This window comes from Aquarana catesbeiana, linkage group LG09 (assembly GCF_042186555.1).
Source record: "Aquarana catesbeiana isolate 2022-GZ linkage group LG09, ASM4218655v1, whole genome shotgun sequence".
NCBI lineage: Eukaryota > Metazoa > Chordata > Amphibia > Anura > Ranidae > Aquarana > Aquarana catesbeiana.
Genome location: NC_133332.1, coordinates 198,049,118 through 198,055,889, shown reverse-complemented (window position 1 = coordinate 198,055,889; position 6,772 = coordinate 198,049,118).

The following is a 6,772-nucleotide window of genomic DNA, read 5'->3' as shown; positions in this document are numbered from 1 at the left end:
TCGGCTGATAGCGGGGGTTAAAAGTGCCCCGCTAGCGGCCGAAAACCTCTGCAAAAACTACGCCGACGCCCCCAGTTTGAAAGTAGCCTAAGACACTACCAGAGCACCAAGTCGCTACCTAGTAACCAATTACTCACAATACTCCCAGTCACTCACATTTACTCCCAATGCTCCAAACTACTGAGTTACACCCAATTATCCCAGATCCTCCCACTTGCTGCAATGCACCAAGTTCTTCACACATACTCCCAGTTACTCCACTTACTCCCAGCGCCCCAGATTCTCCCTTGCTATAGCCCACACAGCTTCTCAGCAGTTATTCCTATCACAGTGTCCTGCACCCACTCTCACTGTGTGCCCGAAGCTCCTGCTGTCAGTGTGTTTTCCTGTACTCCTGTCATACACCAACCGCTCCTCTGTCACTGCTCCCACGCCCTCCTATCATACAGCCGATCCCTATTCACTGCTCCCGCGCCCTCCTATCATACAGCCGATCCCTATTCACTGCTCCCGCGCCCTCCTATCATACAGCCGATCCCTATTCACTGCTCCCGCGCCCTCCTATCATACAGCCGATCCCTATTCACTGCTCCCGCGCCCTCCTATCATACAGCCGATCCCTATTCACTGCTCCTGTGCCCTCCTATCATACAGCCGATCCCTATTCACTGCTCTCGCGCCCTCCTATCATACAGCTGCTCCCTATTCACTGCCTCCTCACCTTCCTGTCAGAGTTTGTGTGTACTCCTGCTTTCACCGGACTCTGGCTGTTCCACCTGTCAGTCCCTTCTCCCTCCCGAATTATAAGGATTTTTTTTCTTGTATTTTTATTTAGGTATGTCACTTTTTATTTGTAGGCATGGTTTGAATGAGGATCTAACACTTGCCTGTTCAAGTATGTTGAAAAAGTCTACAGATTCCATGGAGTGTGCTTATTTTTTTTCATGAATGTATGTTCGTTACCTGAAGAAACACAGGTTGCTGTTCTAAGTAAAGATTAAACAGCCTAACTAAAGCTTGTAATACACTATTGGAAATTTGCTCGAAATGTTTTGTTTTAAGAACTTTTCTTTGGTTTTCTAATCATTAGTAGGCTCAAATCAACATTCACTTAGACAATTCAAAGGAGCAGGATAAAAAAAATTTTCTCAAGCAAATTAATTTCTACCAGTGAATGTGGGTTATGTTCGCGAAAGCCCATTTGATCCAAGATGTTAAAAACAAACATACATTTTGAAGTACTTTCTACCCTCATTCCCCTAGTCATGGAACATGCTGAGAGTTTTCATAAAATGTTTATATAAAAATCTACTAGTGTATGGTCAGCCTAATATGAGTAATACTCCACATTCTACAACAACAGTCTATGATTCTAAGTTTAAATACTACACTATTTATCAATTTTACTGTATCGTTTCCACCTTCCTCCTTTTTGTCGTCAATCTTTTGGTATTATCTTTAAAATAATTTCCCCTGTTACACAAGGTTTATTACCTGTTGATGTGGTCGGTATATCCATTATTTTTCCATTTCCTTTTACAGGCCAAGCTGTCTAGCAGACATGACCATATAACACGGTGCTTTCAACAGTCTGCTGCTTTTATTCATGTGGTCTAATCCTTTATTGTGTAAAAACTGCTAGTTGGAGTTAGGCTTTAATTTGTTATTCTCTAATTTAAAGAAAAATTTTTTTTTAAAGTCAGCAGCTACAAACACTGTAGCTGCTGACTTTTAATAACCACACTTACCTGCCCAGGGTGCCTGCGATGTCGGCCGCCCGAGGCCCGATTCATCCGTCGGATCGGGTCCCGACGCTGCCATTCGAAGTAAGGGAAACAGGCAGCGGAGCCTTGTAGCTTCACTGCCCGTTTCCTACTGCGCATGCGCGAGTCGCGCTGTACTTTGTGAATGGCCGGCTGTGTTCTGGGACACACACAGTTCCCAGAACACACCGCGCCACCTTCCCCAGAAGACAACGCGAGGAGGAGAGGACTGAAGTTCACCGTGGTGTAGGAAGTGGCAGATTAGGACAATCTTCCTAGCAACATCCATTTCTGGTAAGTAAAAAAAAAATTTTTTTCTATTTTTTTTTTTCTCATTTTTCAATAGCATTTAATGCAATTTTTTTTTAGGGTGGACCTCCGCTTTAAAGTGACCAACATCTGTTTTTTTGTTTTGTTTTGTTTGTTTCTTTTGCTGCTGTGATCTGATTTCTGTTAGAGGCTTTGTTCTCCATGGTCCCTTTGTATTTAGGAACATAGCCACCCTCTCTTGCATGCTCATACTTTTTCCCAGTAATGTATTTAGCTGGCACCTTATAACAAATAGTGGAAAAGTTCTTAATCCTACATCCACGCTGTATCATATGCCTTTTTCTTTGCCTCTAGTTCTACTTTAACACTTACAGACTCCTGGACTTGAGCTCTAGCATACCCAAAAAATTTTTAGGGTAGATTTTTGCTGTATATGCTTCATGAAGCATGTAACAGGGAGGCCAAAGTCAGGCGTCAGGGCTGCGCATTTGTATATTTTCACCTACTGCCAGGAAATGACAGAAAATGTTGTTTACAGTGTGAATACCCTGGAGCCTCTCCACAGTTTTTCATTTTGGCTTGGTCCCTAAGTGATTCAAGGTTACAGAAGAGCTGAGCAGCATTGTGTACAATGGTCACATAAGGTCACTGTTTGTTGTGTCATCTTCCTTCACAGTATGTGATAGCTGAACAACTCTGAGCCAGCAAAAGAGCAGGATTTAGGTGAAAATATATGGTTTGTAAGGGTGTCAGGTACAGAATTAGCTTATTCTCTTTTTGTAATTACATAGAAAGTAATTAAACACTTTGGGGTTGGGGGGCGTGGCTAAGAACGGCATGTGAGAGGACGGATCCCACAGCGCTCCCTCACAGATCCTCCTCCGATCCTTCTCCCGGCCAGTTTAAACGACGGTTTTCGGCTCCACAAGCAGCAGGACTCACCCCAGACAATACCGGCATCTAAACTGGACCCGCAGGCAGTCATGTTTACCAGAAAACAGACAGAGACCGGGGGGGGGCCCGAAATCCAAGATGGCGCCGGTCCGTCGATCCCCAAGGCCCCACGCGGAGCTGACAAGCAACAAACTGTGAGTAACCAACCAAGACCCCCAAACAACCTGGGAAAGACCCCCCCAAGGACATGAGATATTACACACAAAAAATGGGGGGACAAACAAATCAGAGAGGAGAGGAGAACATGGATGCAACTCCAGCCATACTGCATGCAGCCCTGGCAGGGGAAATAAGCACACAGTCCCATGCGGATTACAGAGGCACTGGCATCCCTGATACTGACATGGAGGACGGGGGGGAAGAGGAGCAAATGCAACCCACCCTTGCAGACATACTGAGAGTGGTGCAGAACTGCACAGCATCTGTACATTTACTGCAGGAGCAATTTGGAGGCATGAAGGAGGAACTGGGTTTTATTCGTCACGACATGCAAAAGATAAGAGAACGCACCACAGCAGCAGAAGGACGCATTAGTGATCTGGAGGATAAAATGGCCCCATTGCTCAGAGACTCCCAAAATGTAGCCAGATTGACCAGAGCCAATGAGATTAAATCCGATGATCTGGAAAATCGTATGAGGAGAAATAATGTGCGTATTGTGGGGTTGCCAGAGAAGACGGAGGGCAGGAACCCCACAGAATTCGTTGAGAAATGGCTGTTGTTTTTTGCTGATCCCCTAGGGACCAAGTCTGAAATGGCAACATCCTGCACCCGAGAGGCCCGGGCCTCCCCAAGCCACTTACTACTGGACTTCCACTACCACAGATGACCACTGTACCCATATTGTCTTGGAACATTAGAGGTCTGCAAGATCCGGTAAAGCGTACCATGGTATCCATGGTTCTTCGGAAACATGCCCGGCAATCTATTGCCTACAGGAGACTCATTTGGTTCCCGATACGGTATCCTGTATAAAATATTCATGGTGGGGGAGGGATATCACTCCACACACACCTCCTATTCTAGGGGAGTGAGCGTTCTGGTACATAGGTCAATAGATTTCCAGGTATATGATCAACTGATTGACACTGAGGGGAGATATGTTATACTAGAATGTAAAATATACCAATTGAAATGTATTTTGGCTGCTCTGTATATTCCGCCCCGTTCAACTCAGAGGTATTGAGGACACTGTTGGCCTTTCAATTGAGCCATCCTGATCTCCCGCTCATAGCAGTAGGAGATATGAATTGTTACATGTACCCCGTCCTGGACAAGCACCCGCCCCCAGGGAACGGCCGCAAAATTGCCCGAACGGCGCTGCGGAAGTTTGCCGGGGAGGCGAGGTAGCTGGATACATGGCGGGGCCATAACCCTCTCCAGAAGCAGTTCTCCTGCTTCTCAAAGACCCACATGTCCCTGTCAAGAATAGACATGTGTCTTTGCTCTGTCCAGACATCCCGCTTCCTGCAGGAAATCCAATATTTGGGCAGAGGCATCTCTGACCACTCACCCATTCTGATCCAATTAATTGCCAGACCGACCGCAAACCTACAAAGGGCCCCTTGGAAACCCAATGCCTTCTGGTTGAACTTGATTCCCTCACATGATGGTTTATTAAAGTCAATTAGAGACTATTGGGAGTGTAATGCAGACCATCCCGATCTCAATATCGCGTGGGATGCCTCTCGACATCTCAAAAAGATATGTTAGATGAACCTATTTCTATAGAAGACCTTCAAGAGGCGATAGCCCTCTCCCCCAACTCTAAAGCTCCTGGCGACGATGGCCTCCCCACCGAAATATACAAGTAATATGGCGAATCCATCCTTCCCCACCTCCTTAGAGTACTAAATTCGGCTAGGTCCAACCACAGATTACCAGAATAGATGACAAGGGCGAACATTGTCCTTATACTGAAACCGGGGAAGGATCCTCTGGACCCGGGTTCGTATAGGCCAATCTCCCTCTTACAAAGCGACATTAAACTCTTGGCTAAAATCCTGGCACTTAGACTTAACAAGGTTATTGCCTCCATAATACACTCAGACCAATCGGGCTTCATCCCCCAAAAATCCACCGCTATAAATCTCCGCAGACTCTTCCTCAATCATCAGGCGCAGCCAGATAACAAGGGCACTACTGTCGTTAGACGCCCATAAAGCTTTCAACAGTATAGAATGGCAATACCTATGGGCGGTTATGGTAAGGTTTGGATTTGGAGACGGGTTTTTGTCCTGGGTCAGGCTTCTCTATGGCTCCCCACAGGCGGTCATTAGGGAGGCAGGACATATATCCCCTCCCTTTAGGCTCTACAGGGGGACACGTCAGGGCTGCCCATTGTCACCGCTTTTGTTTGCGGTGGCAATCGAGCCAATGGCTTCCCTGATTAGGTCTAACCCACAGGTTCAAGGATTCCGGTTTGGGGAACTAAAAGAAAAAATCATGCTATACGCAGATGATACCATGCTGTTACTGGGAGACACATCCGATTCCCTTAAAGTGGTGATGGAGATCATAGTGCAATTTGGGAAGTACTCAGGGCTGGTGATTAACTGGATGAAATCTTCCCTAATGGCACTGGATACAGAGCTAGAAGCCCACGCAGTCGCAGCACTCCAAATACCGCAGACTTCTAGCTTTAAATACCTAGGCATTCAGATTACTCCGCATATAAAAGATTACATCTCTCTTAACCTCTCACTGTTACTGGGTTGAATACGGGCCAGGATTAAAATATGGTCTAGACTTAAAATGTCACTGGTAGGAAAGGTCAACCTTATAAAAATGATTTTTATGCCCCAGCTTCTATATATGCTCCACAACACCCCTCTGGTGATCCCCCTTAAAATATTTTGTATAATAAACTCTATATTTAGGTCCTTCCTATGGCAGGATAAGCCTCCCAGAGTGAAACTGGAACAACTTCAGAAACCCAAAGATGAGGGCAGTCTTTCTTTGCCTAACCCATGGCTTTATTACATTGCAGCTCAGCTGCAGCATGTGGCCCGAGTCCTTACCCCGCTGGACTCGGGCCACATGCTGAATTCTGATGGGCCATGTCACGGGAATTACAGACGTGGCCTGGAGGCTCTGGCTTACGCAAAGTCCAACAAGAGATTTCCCACATTTGCCCTAGTCCAAAAAGTTTGGAACAAGGCCAGACAGTTACAATCAGTGGAAGGCTTCACTAAATTTAGTCCCATATGGCACCACCGGTACTACCCGGAACTACAGATGCTGACGTGTGGGGCCCGATGGAGGAGGCACGGAGTCACACACTTACACCACATCTTTATGGCAGGTAAACTGAGACCTTTCTCTGATCTGAGGGAGCGGTATTTGCTCCCCCGGACCATGTACTTCTGTTATCTACAACTGCAACATGCCATAAGGGCTCAGTCTAATGAGGCTCCATGGACTCTTTCCACGACCCCCATATTTCACTACATGGAAGAGGTGAATAACCTCAAAGGCTTCATATCTAATTGTTACTCAATGCTATTAGGGGTGTTCCTGGCAGGGTTCCCCCTGAGGACAATGACTAAGTGGTTAAGGGACGTGGGTGCTCTCGAGAGTGAACAGTGGGAAGAGGCGCTACAGGCAGTGCGAATGTCGTCCTTAAATGTAGCACAGAATCTATACCAGTTGTATATTATATTGAGAGTACATTACACGCCAGCCAAGCTGGCCAGAATAGGGGTGAGACCGGACTTGAACTGTCTGAGATGCGCGAGAGACCACGGGGACTTGATCCACATGTTGTGGCGATGCCCCAAGTTACA